The sequence below is a fragment of the Lytechinus variegatus genome, chromosome 5, assembly GCF_018143015.1.
Source record: "Lytechinus variegatus isolate NC3 chromosome 5, Lvar_3.0, whole genome shotgun sequence".
In the NCBI taxonomy this organism is placed as follows: Eukaryota; Metazoa; Echinodermata; class Echinoidea; order Temnopleuroida; family Toxopneustidae; genus Lytechinus; species Lytechinus variegatus.
The window spans coordinates 22,317,068-22,338,126 of NC_054744.1; the positions used below are offsets into that span (position 1 = coordinate 22,317,068).

Consider the following 21,059-nt stretch of genomic DNA (forward strand, 5'->3'; position numbering starts at 1 on the left):
ACTCGCCGTAGAGTAAATGTGACTGCGGTATTAAGCACACAAAATACACTATTGCTTAAATAGAGCTTTCTCTTTATAAGGCTTTATTAAATGTGTGGTACACGTGTAAATATCTTTGTGAATAACCCTCATCACAACTAGTGAATGATGATTTTGTCAATTCTAACGATTTTAGCATATAGTTAAGCAATTATATTGGCGGCAATTATTTTTGAAGTATACACCCTCAACCTTTAAACGCTTTTGTAAATATGGTACACGTGTAAACAGTAACCACTGTCACGATTAAAACTGCTGAGTTAATCGTGGAGTAATCGTAGTGGTCGTATCAGGTCGTATCAGATCGTACGATCATGGCGGTAGTATTGATCGTAGAAAAAAAATGAATCGTCCAAAGCTTTTAACGATGTCACGAAAGGCTAATTCGTAACGAATTGCACGACAGGCATGGAAAGAGACATGAAGTGAATCAAGCCTTGTTACACTGGAACCGAATCAGCTGCGAACTCAATCCGAATACACGTATTCTGTCATCCGAATACATGGTTCGAATGAAATTTTCTGTGGCAACATTCGGGAGTATTTTGGAGGTGATTCAACTGGTTTTGAAGATTTCAAAACGAGCCGAATTCCTCCGCGAACGTTCACGAATCCCTCCCGAATAGTTTCTCGCATTCGCGGAGGGAGAACAGGATAGGCCTATACTCACGAAACCACCCGAATACTCACAGCTGATTCGGATCCGGTGTAAACCAGGCTATAACCCTCATCACTACCTATTTACTAAAGGTCAAGTCTACCCCCAGGTAAATGTTGATTTGAATCAATGGAGAAAAATCAAACAAGCATAATGCTGAAAACTTCATTAAAGTCGGATGTAAAATAAGAAAGTTCTGACATTTCAAAGTTTCGCTTATATAATTTTCACTAAACAGTTATATGCTCAAATCAGTAATATGCAAATTAGAGAGTCGATGATGTCCGTCACTCACTATTTTTTTATTGTTTGAATCATACATTTTTTTTTACAGATTTGACAATAAGGACCAACTGGACTGAACCATGAAATGTTAAAACAATGGCAATTTCACATGTTCAGGAAGGAAAAAACTTTGTTTGACATGACAATAAGGTGAAAATTAGGATGCGTCATATTTTATATAATAAGTACAAAAGAAATAGTGAGTGGATGACATCATCAGTTCCCTCATTTGCATATACCGACCAGGATGTTCATATAACTGTTTTCTGAAATTAAGCGTACGTTTACAAAGTCATAACATAATTATTTTACATCCGATTTTGATGAAAATTTCAGTGTTATGCTTGTTGGATTTTCTTTTTTCAAATCAACTTTCTGTTGGGGTGGACTTAACCTTTAAGGTTACTCGTCCATTAATCATGTTAATCAGTTCATCCAATGTTAATTTTTGGTCCTATAGCTACGTCGGCAAATTTCAGTTGGTCCAATAGACATTTTGTCTAATTATTTTATTTATTAGAATATTTTTATTCAGGTTCCAAAGATCAACAAAAAGCTGTTTTTCCTCAATGACGTGATGAAAAGAGAATCAAGATTACAACAAATATCATCATCATCATACATGTAAATAAAATCAAACTCTGAGTCGTTATCTAGGTAATGCTTGGTAACAAATAATTAATTTTACATGAATAATGACATGAAAATGACTAAAATGTTAAAGTTATCAGAACGGAACAAATATTGATATAAACTACTAATCGTAAAATTTTATTCACTGATAAAATCCACTGAAATTATAGTAATGTATTGATTGGGGCACTAAATAAATTTGTGTGAACAATTGAAGAAATATATAGATAAGAATAGAAACAAAATAATAGTGGTATAAATGACAATGATAGCCATCAAAATATAATATATAATAATAACAACAATAATAATAGTAAAAGATAAAATGATAATAATGATCATAATAGCAATATAAATGAAAATGATAATAGTAGTTATTTATAGTAGAAATGATATAATGAAAATAATATTTACTTCTATATCTAAGTGATAATAATAATTGAGTGACATTCATAACCAACAGTCTGCTCTCGGGAAGATTCAGGCGGTGCCTGAGAAGGCCCCGCCAATCAATATTTTAAGAAATTAACAAATGGGGAAAAAGGAGAGAAATCAAGAAAAGAAGGCAGAACACCGATTACAAAAATAAAAAAGAGACTATCAAAAAGAGATATCCTATATGGGTCGTGACTCTATTAAGAAAAAAAAATACTTATCAGTAATTTGGTCATTTTGTCACCCTCACCCACAGATAAAAGTGAGTCATGTGACTCATTTATGTATAATATTTGTGAGTCAGGCGAAACTTGACTCACTAACAAAATTAAATGAGTCTTAGTTGACTCATCTGTAATTAACAAGTGAGTCAATAACGAAATGACTCACTTGCAGAATGCTCCGACTGACTCACATAGTTGTAAAAAATGAGTCAAGATCGGCGATTGACTCATTTACAAAAAAAAAATGAGTCAAGAATAAAACCGTGCGCGCATGCGCTACTTGCACGCTATGACGTCAACCATCGCGCGAACCATTCCCGTTTGTCGTCGCCATTGCTGAATTGGATCAAGAGAATACTGTGAGTAAAATCGTTTTAATCCTGCAGTTTTGAGAATAATTTTGTCCATTTCACCTGTAGGCCGCTGAGAAATTAATTTGCTGAAAAGAATGAGAGGAAATTTGGTGAACATGAATAATTGATTCTCAATTTAGGTGATGATTTGTGGAACTTTGAGAGGATTACGTGCGGGATTACATGCACCAGACGGATGCGTGTATGTGTGTGTGCTATATGGCTGTACTTGTAGGGCTGTCGTACAGTGTAGCTCCGCTGCGCGTCTGTTTAATTGAGTGTAGATATGTATTGTTGTGTGTTCGGACAGGTTGTGTGTCCGGACTTTAGCAAGTCAAAGAAATTTACAGGCGAAGTTTTATCAATTTTTTGTACAAAATGTAGGAAATATTATAGAGAACAAAATAGAAGATGATTACAACTATTGAATTCATATTTTTAGGGTAGGCTAATCAAAAGACAAAAAAGAAGGCTTCAAAAATATAAAATGTCCGGACACCTGACCCCCCATCCTACGAAACAGATTACCACATCTAACAGTTAGGCCTATAATCTGGATCAGGATGTGTACGATGCAGGGCCCTCCTGGGCATGAACGCATCGGATGAGCCTGAGATCGGGTGAGCTTGAGGGAGGGCGAAGGGATGATTAGAAGGTCTTTTCGATGGCATTCTTGAATGAGTTTGTCGATGGCGAGTTTATTCGATGTCAATCAGGTTGTTCCATATGATTGATGATGGTACCGGTACTGAGAAGAACAAGTTCCTGTATTTTTCAATTCTTGCTCTTTTTGGATGATAGGTCTGGCACTTACTATTATTTGTCACTTGCCTATCGATATACACTCCCCTCCAAAAGTTTGGGAACACCTGCCTTCAGTGTGTGTTTTTCAAACTTTGGTAGACTTTACTGAAGTTAAGCCTCATAGTACAGCTGTATTTTTCTTTTAAAGTGAAGGCTATACACCAGCGTACATTTTATCATTGATTCAAACAAATTCAAAGGTCTTAAGAGACGTGCAGCTGCCAAAGAGGGCAGGCTACCAGTCAAGATGACATTCTCTTAAAAAATGCCAACTTCCTTTAACATTGTTCTGTTTGTGGTTCTATTCTGAAATTCTTCCCATTATTTTGTGAATGTTACAGCAGATGTCCTCAGAATTTGTTGCTCAGTATTGTTCATAAGACAGTTAAATTATGGCAATCTGATTTTTTTATCCTGGAAAACATCTGAACTTGACAAATGCCTAATCCTTATTTAAAGAAAATGCATGGAAGTGGAGTAGACATCAGTGCAATTTGAAATTCATGAATTCAAAAGTTATTCAGAGTTTTTTTACACTTATTCCAGTGCACCTTCATTCATTTTGCCTATTCAGTTTTTCTTAGTCAGAAGTCAGTCACAAAATTAAAATGGCTAATACAAGACAGCTTTCTTTGGAAACCCGTCAGTCGATTGTAGTTTTGAGGAAAGAAGGCTACTCCATGCGATAAATAGCCAGGAAACTCCAGATCAGTGTCCATGCTGTCACTACAGCCTGAAACGCAAATTAAGAGGCCACTGGGTCTAATGGGGACAGGAGACGAAGTGGTAGGCCAAAAACAACATCTCCTGCTGAAGATAAATACATTTGGGTGAGCAGTCTGCGCAACCGTTGTCTGACTTGCCCACAGATTACAGCTGACCTCAACAACACCCATGAGATGCCTGTATGTTCTTCAACTGTTAGAAGACGTCTCTGTGGAGCAGGGCTGATGGGCCGTGTGGCTTCAAGGAACCACTCTTCAAAGAAAAGAACCGGAAGAAAAGGCTTGCTTGGTCTTTGGAGCAGTGGCAGAAGGTTCTTTGGCCTGACGAATCAAAGTTTAAGATGTTCGGCAGCAAGCGACATACCTATGTGAGACGGCGAAAGGGAGAAAAGATGCTACCCCAGTGCATCAAGCCAACTGTGAAACATGGTGGTGGTAATGTCATGGTTTGGGGTTGCTTTGATGCAGGAAATGTAGGCAGCTCGCACAGAGTAGACTCGGGTATCCTCAACCAGCATGGCTATCATTCAATCCTACAGCAGAAGGCCATCCCTTCAGGGAAACGCCTGATCGGAGAAGGGTTCGTTTTCCAGCAGGACAATTACCCAAAACACACGTCAAGACTATGCAAAGACTACTTGAAGAAAAAGGAAGAGAAACAAGTCCTGGAAATCATGGATTGGCCGCCCCAGTCCCCAGATCTCAATCCCATTGAGCTGCTTTTGGAAATATAGACAGGAAGGTTCGAGAAACTCGCCCAACAAGTGAGACTCATCTGTACGTGGGAGATACTACAGAAGGCATGGCAGGGTATTTCAAGTGACTCCCTCAAGAAGTTGACCAACAGGATGCCGAGAGTGTGTCGTGCTGTTATTGCTGTCAAAGGAGGATTCTTTGATGAGAAGGCAGTCTAATTGGAACACTTTGAAAACGAAAGACATGCATTTAAGTTAAATTTCATTCTAGATTTTATTTTGTTTGTTAAAGTATCACAAAAACAAAAGAATAAACTGTAAAGTCTTTTTGCAATAAATGAGTTTCCATGATCAAGAAAAAAAAAACTGATGCCCTTTTGATTGTTATTGTGGTTATTTAAAAGAAATATATGATTTATTGTCTTTTATGTTTATTCAATAGAATTTATTAAAAAAAAAGTTTTCCATATCAGTGACACACGTTCTGAGTATTGTTTAATTTCATTTTTGTGTCTAACTTCTGACTAGGAAAAGGAAAAATGAATGAAGTTGCACATGTATTAGTGTAAAAGCTCTGAATAACTGCAATAACTGCATGTAATAAAAGAAGTTAGCATTTTGAGAGAATGCCATCTTGACTGGTAGCCAGCCATTTAAGAGAGTATAAATTTGTTTGAATCAATAACAAAATTTACACTGCTGTATAATCTTCACTTTAAATCAAAAATTCACCTGTGCTATGAGCCTGAATATCAATAAAGTCTACCAAGTATAGAAAAACACACACTGAATGCAGGTGTTCCCAAACTTTTGGAGGGGAGTGTAATCTGAGTTCAAAATGACTCACATATCCCTATGTTTTTTTGTCAGGTAGATCAAATCTAGACCACTCATTCTATGAACAAGGTTATGATATAACCTTGTTCTCTGTTAGTGTTACTGCCCCCTGTGTGGTGAAATAAGGTTGGCAATGTTTGGCCTATTTTCTCCTTTTCTTTGGGACAAATGTTTAATTTTTTGACAATGTTAGGTTCCATTACAGCTATTTATCATACATGTAACTTGTCTCTTAATTAAATTTGATTCTTTAAATTAATTTTTCTTAATTAAAAATAGAGATTGAAAAACTACAATTGTCTTGCCTTTATTTTTCCACTAATAGAGGGCGTACACAAAAATATGCCCAAAATTTAAGTTTTCAAGTGCTCTGGTGAATACAAAAATACCCCCAAGCTACTAATGAAAAATAAATTGCAACTGTACAGAAATTATTATTATGGTCACAAAAGTGATATTTTATTGATTTTTTAAATTGTGTGCTGTGTACAGCATTGGCATACCATATAGTCCTAGATTCCCCACAGGCAGGCATGTAATGAACCCTTGGGTGAGTCTAGACTACAAGCATTTCCTTCTCACAGAAAAATGTAGAGGTGTACTGTAGGACCTATTCCTGGTCTACTGAGGTGTTTTTAATTTGATAAGTGCCCCTTTCCCAACAATAATTAAGATGAATATTTTTATTAGATAATGTTGAGATGTGAGCCCCCATCTTGAATGGATGTGGTTTTTGTTTTTATTAACTTGGAAATGCAGTCACTATCTGAAGCATGTGTCACATTTATCCCATCAAAATAACATTGAGAATATTTCCAATTCATTCTTTTTTGCACATTTTATTTGTTTTTTATAATTTTATTATTATTTTTTTACAGGGCTACTGGAAGAAGTCACTACGCAACAGATTCAGGAATTGCAGGAAGTGTCATGAACGTGATAATCCATTAGGACAAATGGAAGCAAAAAAAGGGACTACACCCAAACCAGACAAAGCTGCAGGCAAACACATGTATGGCATAAAGAAAGTACCTTCCTGCATCCCCAGAAGGTGAGGATGAAGAAACGATCAATGCTCACATCAAGATGCTTCAGAATGAATCCAGAAAAACAAGACAGGACAGCTTGATGATAGACAATCTACTAACTTTAGCCCATAGGTGCAAGGGTATCATCAACAGCAACTGGACTGAATCCTACTTGAAGGATATGTACCCTTACCTTTTCCGTGAAGATGAGGTAAGTTCAAATCAGCGTAAATACAGATCAAGAAACTTCATTTACGAACAAGAATCTACCATTAGATTTACGTGTAACAAGGGTCTATTCTTGCAATAAGCAAGTCCATGCTTAACCCTAAACAGGCCGGAGGGTTGAATCACCCCCCCCCCGCCACAGAATAGCCAAAAAAACCCGCCTAGTTAGGGTTAACTAGAATTGGAGCTATAAGTTTTATAGAAATGGGTATGTTCACATTTCTAGGATCATGCAATCACATTCTGTATTTTAACCTAGTTTATTAGTATCCATCTTTGAAATAATCAATAAATTGTGTAAAAACATACTATTTAGAAAGTTTGAAATTTTAATCTTTATCTGATCTCAATCATATCATGTCTGTTGATCGAGAAGAATCTAAAGGTCCTACCATTTCACACTCAATGCAGTAAATAGCGTGTACAGGCTTAAAATTATGATAGTTAAAGGAGATCAAAATTTGCAAAGTGCTAAAATTTACAAGAGCAAAATATTTACTCTTCGTTCTTACTAGAATTTTTGTTCTTGCTGACAAGTAAGGGACAATTTCACTGAGCATCTCATATGCAAAAACTTATCTTTGTGAATGGGTTAAGTGATAGGCCCATTTCAAGTGTACATTGTATGTAATTGTTCACCAATAAATTTCCATATGAATTCAATACATTGATCATTGTATATATAGAATGAAAGTGATTCCAACTCGTGGAGACAAAGAAAGACTGGAGTCAGTTGGGTCATTTTATCAAGAGTGTAGAGATTTGCACGTGGTCTTCAAAATTATTCTTGATTGAGCCATTTTTTTACACACCTATTCTTTTTCTTTTTTTTCACGCAGAGAAACATAAGACTGCCCTGTTTAAATTCCCTGTTTATTCTTTTCATTTGATGTTGAAAGAGTTTGAGAGACTGTCAGAGGACCCAATTAAGCAGAAGTTGGAAGCAGGACATTTGAATATGCTGATCCATTACTAGAGATATGTAAGACTCCCAAGCAAGGTTTGGAGCTCAAAAACCGGATCTTGGCTGCAGCAGCAGAAAATGAAGACACCAGGAAAAGTATGTTATTGAGATGTTTGATAAGGAGTGGGTTTGCAATAATTTCATTCTTGGGAGGAAAACTTTGAAAATGGTTAAAGAGTTACTGTACTTGCCCCCCCCCCCCCGAGTTTTACCAGCCCCAAATCCATATACCCCATTTTAATTTCAAGAGAGAGAAAGACAATAATTACATGGCTCCAAAGTGTACTCTTCTATTTATACCTGATGTGCAATTCAAATGGTTAAAGAAGGATGACCCAGGCCAGTTGGTCAAAATGTATATTGTATACTGTATATTTTTAATATTTCTGAATGGACAACCACAAAAATACTGATATTCTGGAGTTTGATTTACATTGCTTGAGTTCAGTCTTCATTTTTTTTTCTTTGCAGTGATCAAATCATGTGGAGCACTTCTGTTGATTCCTACTATTTTTGGAGAGAAGGCATTGCTTTGTCAGCATAGCCAGGTAAGTTTGATGCTTAAAATTCATTTAAGGTTTATAAAAATATCAGCAGAATTTTGAGTGAGTGAAGCTGTCGCAGGCATGTCCATTTAGATAGCTCAACTGACAGGCCATATGAGACCTGGCACCACAAAACTCTTAAAAAGTCAGAAGAAATTGATATTGGATTTAATCTCTCTTTTAACACAGGAAATTCTAATAAGTTTTGAAATGATGTATAACTCACTATCACAGTAAGATCCTAACCTTCGAAAGATTAAGAAAAGAACATTTCCTACCATAGAATTGTACTTATGAGAATAAGGGATTAGATTTTGCCCATTTGATTAAGTATTTTGATTGCTAACTTTTGTTTAGCATCAATGTAAAGAAGATTACACATCAGTATAATTTTCGTGAAAATTGATTTATTGAATCTCAAATTATCTCCAGAGTTGATACATAAATTGAGAACATCCTCCTGAAGCCTATAAACCAATATCTCACCAGGGTTTAATTCATAGGGGTTTAAAGTGAAGAGTAGGTCCTATATCTTAATTTTCACCCCCCCCCAAAAAAAAAAATATATATATATTAATTCATTGCTAATATTATTCTAATTGAAAGTTGCAAAAACAGTACTTCAGATTTAAAAGGCACTTAGAAATTTTTAAAGTGGCTTAAGAAAAGTATAGGTGAATTCGACTTCACCTCACTGTAACTTGTGGCGGCCATAACTGGGGGGCTTCCAAAAAACAACAAAAGCACTTTCAATGGAGTATGTCATGAGCCAGGTGTGTTGCCATGTCAGTGTTTTTGTTGGGGTGGACTTGTCCTTTAATGAACTTTGACCATCAAAGTCAGCACTGCTGCTATATTGAACTGAGTAATGCAGGCGAGACTGCCAGAGACGTTCCACTTGTATATAAATGATTTGATGGCTATACAAACTGTTCAACTTGATGTTTTGGTGTTTTTAAGAAAGTAGTACATTTCTCAACTCTGAGTCCAATTTATTATTCATTTCCATCCATGTAATTTGATAGAGCTTGGATGATAATTCATAGTGAACACTTATTCAACCGTGGCTAAGAAAGTCTTTATTACAGTTACAATTTTGTAAGTCTTGCGGTTCTTTAGGCTACAATTTGTAAAGTATAAAAATAAATACTATAGTGTTTCATTTAAAATCATACATCTTGGACTACAGTACAGTTAGCAGTATATGTATTAGCATAACCTTGAAGTTATCATTTTCACTAGGATCAACCAATTTGCCTTGTGTACATTACCAGAAATAAACTAATCAGCATTTCTCACTTATGTTTCCCTTTTTTAGGATAAAAAAGGGAACAATCGCCAAAATCATCTACAAAAGTAAGCCTGACAGTGCAGGTCTGACTCTGAGCAGTGATCATGAAAAATTCACGGAAATTCTGCAATCATCCTATATTACAGCAGAGAATGAAGTCATCTGCGAGAAAACCACCTACCTCATGTCAGCAGTCTCTGCTTATGTTGACCCATTATGTATTCAACTGATCATACACCCCCAAGATGGGTAACACCCTCACATTCATTCAGAAGATTCTGATGAACATAGATTCCACATCTCAACCCTCATCCAAGGTCGTAAGAAGCCTGTATGACTTAAATGGTGTCCGAAATGCTGATTCCAGTAGTTCTTCAGTTTAAGAGAAATTAATTACTTGGGTGATGCTACTGCAACACAGCTGATCACACTTTCTCTTCGTGCAATCACCTTAAGTGTTGTATCTGTCTTTTATGTGCAAAATAGATTGAAATAGATACGACAGGTTGACCGTGAATTTAGACATCAAGTATGTGCATTATTTCGCTTTGCTTCTGTACAAATTTCAGTGGCCCTTGAATTGGAAATCTTTTCATATCCCAAGAATTACGTATAAATGCTTAATGAAATTTTTGTCACAGATAAAATAGGATTTTGCACACACAAAAAAGAAAAGATATTTGGACCCAAAATTTTTACAGATCAGATGGTCAACAATTTTTTTTTTTTTTTTTTTTTTTTGGGGGGGGAATTGAAGACTAAGCTATTAATATTCTACTTTTTGATTTTTGTACACATTTTGTTACTGTACATGTAAATAAGTTTAACACCACAAATTTGAAGAATTACAACATTTTAAAGGTTCTCTATGGAATTTTAGTTAGTTTGTAAGTTTCAAGCAACTTAGTATTTAATTCCAAGAATTATACAAAGGCACTTTTCAAGATTATGGCTTCCAACATCAGTACATGATGGAAACAATTCTCAATGTTTACATTTATTTCAAACTAATTTAATAAATTTGACAAAGCACTGTCATTAATTTTAAGCCAATCTGCACACTTCCAAGCATGTCAAAGGTAATGCTTAATAGCCCAATCACCACAATTATCATTGCCTTTAAAAAAAAATTGCACAAAAATATTTAAATAGAAAAGGTCAGTATCTGCTTGAAGATACAGCTGCTATAGGAGGCAGATTTTGTGGAAAATACCAGGGCTTCACAGTGAGAGAAATGGTATTAAGAATGGTGGATTCTGCGAAGTGCTTTAAAAATGAGAATCCAAATTGCACATTTTGAAATTGTCTTTTGTACTATTAGTAGTAAAATATTTTTGTGGGTTTTCCTACAGCAAAAATTGACATTTGGGGGATTCCTGTGTAATGCATGGGGATTCTTGAATTTAAATTGTGTTTGTACGTATGCTTAAGTTTGAAAAATTCCTGAATTTTAGAAGGTTTCTGGAAAGTTGTTATTGGTTTTGAAGTACCAAAACAATGGTATTGTGTTGTAAGCAGAGTCTTAGGAATTCATGTTTGAAGGTCTCACGTATAGTGAATTGTTTCAAATTCAGTAAATTATGAATTTCAGTGAATTATGAATTGTTTCAATTTCAGTGAAGAAATGATACTATAACAAAAATTTGATTTCATTGAATTGTTTCAATTCCAGTGAATTATGAATTTCAATGAATTATAAATTGTTTCAATTTCAGTGAAGAAATGTTACTGTAAAAAATGTACGATTTGGGAAGAGATTTTTGTGAAGTACGATATTTGAATTACAGTGGAATCTCATTATAACGAGGTCGAAACATTGTTGTATCAGGGTAAAAAAAGTTATTAAGGATAATTACTGTGAGAAATAATGGACTATCATTATCACACTCTCTCCAATTTCATAGACGTTTTGTGACAGCTTTATCTTTGTTTAGTCGGTTAAACCATGTTGCCAATCAGTTATAAAATCTATCACTCTCTCTTGATAGTTTAATTTTTTATTTGATGAGAGGTAGCAGTGCACTTATTTACATGTTTGGTGACTGGATTCTATGCTTGAGAATAGATTTTATTATAGAAAGAAATGCACAGCAACCATAATTATTTTTCAAGTAAACTCTTAAACATTTATCCCATGAGACACATTTCTGTCTGTTGTGGTTACATCACTGATGCATAATGGTCACTTTTGTTTTGGTAATATTGGTGGTGACTCCGGAGATTTATTGTTGAGAGGAAATAAATCAGATGGCATGTACAATGCATTTATACATTCTAGTTCTTTTGCTTTAACTGATTGTGATGTGTCTGTTAAGTTAGCATTAGGCTATTGATCTGTTGGTTGTAGGATCATCATAATCGGCACTTCTAAAGCATGCAAAGAGACTTCCTGATCCATTCAATTTTGCTGATGATCTATGTTTACTTGGAAAATGTTATTAATCATTTTTGGAAAAGCCCCTATGATGACAACAGACCATTTATTTCATTTGGCATCATTTTACACCCTTCTCTTTTGGTTTAATTATCACATATGTATTTGACTCATTTTCAGTTGAGTCGCCTTGACTCACTTCTTCATACATGAAGTGAGTCAAGAGGCTTGATCTACGAACAGAAGTAATGACTCATTTAAGTAAAACCATCTGAGTCATGTGACTCACCTAGGCAAAAAGTGAGTCACCCTGACTCATCATTGATGAGTCACTGGTTTGTCCGTATAACGACACACTAGAAGGATCACATGAGTCACCGTGACTCATTCCAAACGAGTCTGAGTCTTACTGACTCACTTCAAACGAGTCAATGTGACTCATTTAAAGTGAGTCTTGATATTGTATGAGTCACCATGACTCATTAAAAATGAGTCTGCGTCTTAATGACTCACTTTAAATGAGTCAGGTGACTCATTTGAAGTGAGTCTTTAGATTATGTGAGTCACCATGACTCATTAAAAATGAGTCTGCAAGGCAAAGATGAGTCACTATGATGCATTAAAAATGAGTCTTCTATGATCAGACTCATCTTTAATGAGTCATGGTGACTCACATATTCGTAAAAGTGTTTCGCTATACGGACAAACTGGTGACTCGCCAAAGTGAGTCAAGGTGACTCACTTTTTTTTGTGGGTGCTCTCTCCCCAGTAAGTGCAAGCATGGAGCAGTAGGTCCATGGTGCAAGCCAGGGGGGCCACTTTTATTGACGAGTGGATACCATGCGCGACCAAAAAAGCACGTAAAAAGGATGTTTTTTTTACGATAGGGCACGTTACGTACGTAACGTGATGAGTACAACCCAAATAAAAGACACTAAAATATGTAAAAGATGAATTATGAATTTTTAGGCCATGGCAGCCATTTTTACGCAATCTTGGATTTTCAGGTACCCTACGTGCTTATGTTCACTCTTTCCTTTTTCGCCTTCCACCATGCATTGAATACATGTATGCACCGGAAAAGGTGTCTAGGGTAGATAAAGTGCCGGTTATTTTAATTTTCAGTTAATGGCGGCCATCTTAGACGCCATCTTGAAAATAACCACTTTCCCGGATACGGATTTTGGTGGATTTTTAGTATGCTATATTTGAGGTCAAATAGTACCAAAAACCGTTGACAAACATTTTTGTTACAAGTTTTGGGGGTCAGAATAGATTAAAAATGGGTGTAGAATGGCGGCCGTTTTGTTTTTGCCAATTTGAGGATTTTAACATCAAAATCAAGTTTGGCAAACAGCAAATTTGGACTCAGCGCCCTCAAATTATTTAAAGCACTTCTCAATTCAGCACGATTTGCCTAAGGCAGTCTACTTTTCTCAAATCTGGACCTGACTAATACATGTACATGTAGGTGCATATTTACCAGCCTTTGTGGAAACATTTTCAGCACAATTTGTGGAGATCATAACAAGGAAATATATTGCAGACATGACAAGAATTGACACTAGAGGCCTGACCAGGGTAAGTCCAACAATTTAGTTATATAATCTATCAATATGTTAATTTAATGTACCTGAAAGAGTTGAACGGGTAATAATAATAATATTGACTGGCGTTCCTTTCGGGAGATACCAAAAATATTTCCCTCACTAGACACATATTGCCCTCGTCATTCGACTCGGGGCAATATGAGACTAGTTTGGTAAATATATTTGGTATCTTCCTCAAGGCCAGTCAATGTTATGTAATTATCCTACTAGGTCCGCTCTTTCATCCACCAAGAGCTACATGTAGAACAATCGTCTTGAATAAAACATTTATTTTACAGGTATCAAACTATGGAACTCCCTTATAGAATCATTACGTAACAAACCAACACAATTAAGTTTCAGTCGAGGGTTAAAGAAAATTTTTATTCTGAGTATAAACCCCAGAACTCAAACATTTCTGCATAAGCGCTAAAGCAGCTTCCACCTCTTTTGTTATTCTTCCCTTCTTATTTTCTTCCTTTTTCTCTTTCTCCCTCCCCTCTCACATTTCTTTTTTCTCTCTCTCTTTCGATCATCTTTATGTCTAGTTCTATTGCTTTTATAATCTTTCTGTCCGTCTATGTTTTGTAGTGTTTCTTTTCCTTTCTTTTTGCTGTCTTGTCTTGTTCTGTTTTGTTTTTGTTTGTGTGTGTGTGTGTGTGTGTGCCGTTTTTGTTTTTTCAAAGATGTATATCTTTGAAAAAATAAATACTATTTATTGCAGGGAACCCATACTAACAAGCTTTGGTTTCCAGTGGGTTCCCTTTTTTTTCATTTCTGTATATGATATTTTGTGTTATGCTTTACATTGTAACTTTTGTTAAATTTTGGAATGAAAAAGAATAAATGAAATCAATCAATCAATCAACAGTTTTATGAAACGGCCCACATGATTAAATAATTCAATTGAGTAGTAAACTCACATTCGATATACTGATACTATTTCCTTTTAACATTTTGGTCTCTACCATGAATGTTTATTTTGTTTTTATTAAAAAAAATCGTTAATTACCATAATTAACTACATATTCTTTCCTGTTAGACTAAATTTAAAAAGCCATGAAAATTGAAAATGTCTAACATTAAGCTCATAATGTCGTTTATGACAAATTCATTATCAAAAAATAAAAAAGTGATGCCATGAATTCCTTAACTTAATACCTTATCAGAGCTGTATAATTTATGTTTTTAGATTTTCTGGATATGCAATGACAAAGATGGCTGTAGATCGCACATAAATATAATGTTAATTAGGACATTGTACCAATTATGTACATTGACAAATAAGTGTATACAAATAATACTACGCGTAAGCTAATAAGCTCATTATGCTTATGAAAGCGATTGAATTACTTAGGGTCATGAATTAATTCCTTGTTTAAGAGAACCCTATCTATATTTCCAGGATTTAGCAACATTATGTAGGCCTACATATTGTATACATGTTAATGAGATGATTATAATAGCTCTATGGTTATATAGACTATTGCAAATTTTCTCAAGGTTGCCATGGTTGCAACAAAGGTGAATTTAAATCAATATCCTATTAGAACACGAATCAACACAAAACCCCAAAAAATGTAAAGGTCCCATGAAATTCAGCAAAGATGCTGATTTACTAGTTTGCTTAGTGGTTACTAATTACGATTCCATTAAAATTTTACCCGAAAACATCCTACATCAGGTTCAAAGGCAGTTTTATGTTGAAAATTGAGCCAAATTCGCCCCGCCCACAAAAATTCAGCCCGATTTGGTTTCGTATATCACGTGACAATTATGACGTCAGGGAAGGAAGCTACTACTGAGCGTTGTTGACGTTTGGGGCGTGAAGTGCCTATTATGGTTGCACGTGTGGATTCAAAGTAAGTAAATTGAATTGCTGGAATAATATTCAGAACCTGAATCTTCAAAGTCTGAAGAATTAGACGCAGATGATGACGATGCTGCAGCTATGATCAAAACCTCAAAAATATAAAAAAAGGATGAGCTCGGTCGAAACAGCAACTACACGAGGAACGTGTAAAATAACTATGGGTCCATCTGCACCGTGACAGCTTGGAAAACCTTCCTTCGATGATGTCACAATGATTGACAGGTCGATCGGTCGACTCTTTCGAAAAATTTTAATGGGCGTTCCCATTGAAGTTCATTTCCATTGAATAACTCGACACCCGTTCGTCGTACACAGGAACCGATGGCAAATTCGTATTTTTCAAGTAAAACTTTCTGATAATAGCTATGTATCTAGAATAAGATGGATTGGTGTCATAGGGCCTTTAACACGTTTCAATATTCATATAAAACCCCTCAAAAAAAGTTTTGCAACTCGGATTTGGGGGATGATATCTTTTTGGTTAATGAAGTATAAAAGATGAAACTGGTATCATTGGAAAGCTGAATTGTTCATCTTTACAATGACATGCCATTTGCTGTGATTATGTAATCATGGAATATGCAATCACCCTGAACATCGAGAAAAGTCAGAAGTGAAATGTTGCAAAATGCATTGATTTCCAACAAGAGTCTCCATTTCTATAGAATTTCCAGCACAGTGAATGCACTCGGTCCGTCCTCGAAACAATTGAAATTCGCTATTGCAAACGACGCATTTTGCAACATTTCATGTCTAACATTGCTGCGTATTATCATGTCTGTGTATTTCATGATAACACTAGCATTTACAAATGACACATGATTGTAAAGGAGAATAATCATACTTTCTAAAGATATTACTTTTACACATGATGATGGCACATTAAGAAATTTATTAGCACTCAAACTTGCAGTTTGAGTTGCAGAACTCGAACATGACATGGCAACGAATTTTTGCAACATTTCATTTCTTACATTGCTGCATATTTATCATGTCTGTGTTTTTCATGATAACACTAGCATTACAAATGACACATGATGGTAAAGAGGAATAATCATACTTTCCAATGATACCACTTTTACATATGATGATGGCACACTAAGAAATTTATTAGCACTTAAACTTGAGTTGCGGAACTTTTTTTGAGGGGTTTATATGGGCTCTGTAACTTTCCGGTAAATAATTTCCATTACATGACAAGAACGTGACCTGAGTATCTCCATAGAAGGCCATAAACAGAACGTTATGTGCTCGTTTGTGTCCATTATCGTCTCTTTTTTGTGGCAGTAAGTGAAACCTTAATAAATGCGTGTTGCTTTTGCTAGTGTTTATTATATAATAATATTCTTAACGACAATTTGAAAGATCAACTTAAATGTCTCGTAATTCATCAGACGAGCTTCTGGGCCTGATTCCTCTGTAATTAGTAAATTTAATATACAAATTTCACCTCTCTAAAAGTAGAACATACTTAAAAGGGAGCCTTCTTGTAAATTGTATGTCGAGAATGGTTGGTTAAAATATTCATATCAGAATGGTGTCAAATATTCCTGAATAATAAACACGTACAGCATCTTTGAGGGTTGATGATGCGCTGTACCAATATTTCATGTTCACTTTTGAAAATTCAAGGTTGGAAGTCGAAACTACCAAAGAAATAGATAATTTCTAGAATTTGTCTTGCCTGGAATTAAGTGTACGAAACTATGACGTTCGAATGGGTAAGAAAACGATTGAGATTTTGGTTAAGCCTCCATTACACTTATTCGGAATCAGCAGGAATCAAGCAGAAGCTGGAACGAAACAGATTTTCAAAAAATCTAGAAATTTTTGAGAGGAACTTATTTATTAACCAAACTGGAGTTGAAATGTAAATTGACCAGGTGAATCATCATACACTAGTCAAAATGAACCGCAATGGAGTCAGATTGATAATTCCTCCTACATTCTTGGACATTCCCGGCGCATTCTAAATATTCTGACTGCATTCTGAGTGCATTCGAAATATTTTTGTCATTTCTTTTGGCCGTCCCGAAGATTTTGGTCATTTTCAAAACATTCGAGGGGTAATTTCGAACGGTGTTCGAAGTAGATTTAAATGACCTGACCAACTGGTGGTCAAACAATAGTCCTTTCATTCCTGCCAATTCTGCTTGAATCGGAATAAGTGTGATGGGGGCTTAAATTGATGAAACGATAGGCATACTAAATTTCTGAACTTCAAATAAATAGTAGTGTCCCAGCTAGCAAGGCGACGTTGGGCCAACATCGGCTGTGGTCGGGTTGGTCGCGGTCGTGAAGCCAACGTCCAGCCAACATTGGGCCAACGTTGGTATTTTGAGTTTGCGCGACGTTGGATAATGATCAGCTGTCTAACGGTTACCCAACGTCGAAATTTGGTCGGGTTGGTCGGGATCGTAAAGCCACTGTCGCGAGCCAACATTTTGAGTGAGCGCTACATTGTGTAATTTCGTTTCTGTACTGTGTAACGTTGACCCATAAATGCGCATACTTAAAACATTTAATAGGTAAGTTTTTCTTGCATGACAAGCTGTTTCTGGTTATTTGTAAATGATGGGAACTTTTTCAATATATGATTGAACAATACAATTAAATCAAAATCAACTTTAAGAAACTTGGGATAATATGGGTGTAAAACTCTTTATGCAGCCCCCTTCATTTACTAATACGAATAAAAAAATGATTTATCGGAATTTTTTCCGCAATCGCTATTGCCGACGTTTGCCCAACGAAGTTGCTATCGTGGAATTCATGATCGATTATAAACGATCGTGTTTGAAATGCAACTTTTGTAAGGATTTATATTTTTAAAATTGCTTTGTATTACGTGACACCCCCCTTTGGATAAAGACCGCAGTTCAGATTGCAAACTGCGGTATTATACCCCATTTTTCGTTTGAATCTCCCAAATGTCATTTCCAAGCCCTTATCACCCGCGCTTGGCCAGGTAATCCAGGGGTAATCCCCGCTGTCTCAATTTCACCTCCACAGGCCAGTATATGAGCGTTGAGCAAAGGACCAAAAGATAAACAGCTGTGCTATTACGTAAGACTTCTCTGCCTGTAGTAGGACCTTCGGAATGAAATTATTGTATTCGATATATATTTAATCACGTTTTCAAAGACATATTGTATTCAGTAATCTAATGTTAGTCCATTTTCAATTTCGAACGAAGAAAATCGACTTCGAAATAAGGAAAGTAATACCCTTTTTACACAGGATTTTCTTAGCCCCGGACTATCGCTAACCCCGTACTATCCTTAACCCCTTACTAGTTTTTTTTCCTTTTCACGCATGTCAAATTTTTATTGCTAACCCCGGATAAGGAATGCTTGCTTTTCACACACGAAACTCGCTTAAACCGGACTAGTGGTTTTTGTCGATCATTCGTAGTACAAGTACTCCACTCGTACCTTTTTACACACGCTAAAATTTCCTTAACCCAGTACTATAGGTGGGGCTAAATTGCCATTTAGCTATTGCCATTGCCATTGCCATTTACGCTCACTAAATTGCCATTTAGCCCCCCACCTATAGTACGGGGTTAAGCTTAGCCCACTTTCGTTTTACACTAGCGATCTTAACCCCGTACTATCGGTCTTAGCACCGCAATTGCTGGGATAACCCTGCTTTTTTGCAGGGCCAAATAATCCCGTACTAAAGGTGGGGTTAGCCCACTTTGCAAAAAACGCTGTGTAAAAAGAAAGTGGGCTAAGCTTAACCCCGTACTATAGGAGGGGCTTAATGGCAATTTAGCCCCACCTATAGTACGGGGTTAAGGAAATTTTAGCCTGTGTAAAAAGGGTATAAGCAAATTAAAATAACGGCATGTTTTGCAGAAACCGAGCTCAGCGCTGCGCATGCATCCCATCGTGTGTGGCCCCCTGCTGTGACTGTATATGCAGGGCTCTTGTGTTATCTTCGGACCGATGTCAACAAACAGGTGTTTTGATACTTAAAGTGCTTGCTTGGGGCATGTTAGGGTTGGAGAAGAGAATTGATGGGAAGGGAAACCGGGGTATAGTGATCTCAAATGGAAGTTTTTCGTGTCATTGAATAAAATGTATTTAAGTATGAATAAAAACTACATGTAATGTTATGAATATGACTTGAAGGCTAATAATTTCAGAATCTAAATAAAATCCATCTTTTTGCAAATACTAACTACAAAAAACAAACTCGCTACGAGAATATGTATTTATATTTCACCGATTGTCATTCGGGACCAGAATCTAAATAAAATCCATCTTTTTGCAAATACTAACTACAAAAAACAAACTCGCTACGAGAATATGTATTTATATTTCACCGATTGTCATTCGGGACCAAACGGGACAGTGCAATTCATGTCCTGAGAAAGAAACAATTGAACACTATATTGTGAAATGCCACAAGTATTTAATTGAAAGATCGATGCTTCTTGTCGAGGCAGACATCGCCGATCCCGAGGAAATTCCCAGGCTCCTGAATTCTTGGGACCCTGCAGGTGTCCAAAATGCACTGGTCCGTTTCGTTCTTTGAACGAAACGTTCCAAAAAGAATAATTCGATAGCAGGATTTTTCTTCCGTGACGGAAAGAGACAAATATATATATTTGTTCATGTAGATACATATGTGTGTATATATATCATTTTTATGAGTATGATATATATATATATATATATATATATATGTATATATATATATATATATATATATATATATATATATATATATATATATATATATATATATATATGTAGGTTATTTACTAACTCCATCTCCATGTCCGCCTAACTTACAACCTTGATTTAACAATGCACCATTTCATTTATTAAAGCCCTCATTTTGGATGCCCCCATAAATTTCGAATCATCTGAACCTCCCCATATCAAATTTTATCTTTTTTATACAAAACAAAACAGACATACATGTATTTGATGGGTATATGCGAGATCATATCACGGGAAAAGACTCTATGTAACAGTTTATTTTTCTATTTCTTTTTCGAGTTTCAAGACTATAGAGTATCCCAAAGATCCTATGGAGCCCCCTTTCTACACCGGAGAGACAGGACGATGTCTAGACGGTGTCGTTAGAAAGGACGGGATCATGCGGTAACCTGTAAGATACGATGGTCTTTATAATAATAATCAAAAAAAGAGAAAAAAAGAAGGAGAGGAACGATTTTTAAAGACACGTCGAAAAAAAGAGAAAATAATAGTTGGCCTAACGAGTTGGCGGTAATAGTCAAATATGACTGGTCGCCATTAATTTTCAACAAACAACAACATGTTGTTAGTGTAGGATGATAGGATTGTAGGTGTAGGAATAGGTATTATAAACTATAAAAATTAGAGTCTACGAGCAGGATCAAATTGATAGTTTATGTGCAAGAGGCTTTAAGTATGAGTGAAACGGAGAATATCTATTTTTTATTGGCTTAAAGTTAGTAAATGGTTGGTTGGTGGTTTGGTAT

The 21,059-nt window shown here is 35.8% G+C and overlaps 1 long non-coding RNA gene across 3 annotated transcripts; it reads left to right on the forward strand.

Annotated features, from left to right (window-relative positions):
• Window positions 1-2,543: 2,543 nt before the first annotated feature.
• On the forward strand, window positions 2,544-10,400 carry LOC121415738. Of its 3 annotated transcripts, none has more exons than XR_005970042.1 (5): window positions 2,544-2,633; window positions 6,567-6,927; window positions 7,784-8,004; window positions 8,380-8,456; window positions 9,772-10,400. It is a non-coding gene; the product is annotated as an uncharacterized LOC121415738 (long non-coding RNA). The 3 variants fall into 3 exon arrangements; XR_005970044.1 differs by having other exon boundaries at window positions 7,844-8,004; XR_005970043.1 differs by lacking the exon at window positions 9,772-10,400 and having other exon boundaries at window positions 8,380-8,457.
• Window positions 10,401-21,059: the final 10,659 nt, after the last annotated feature.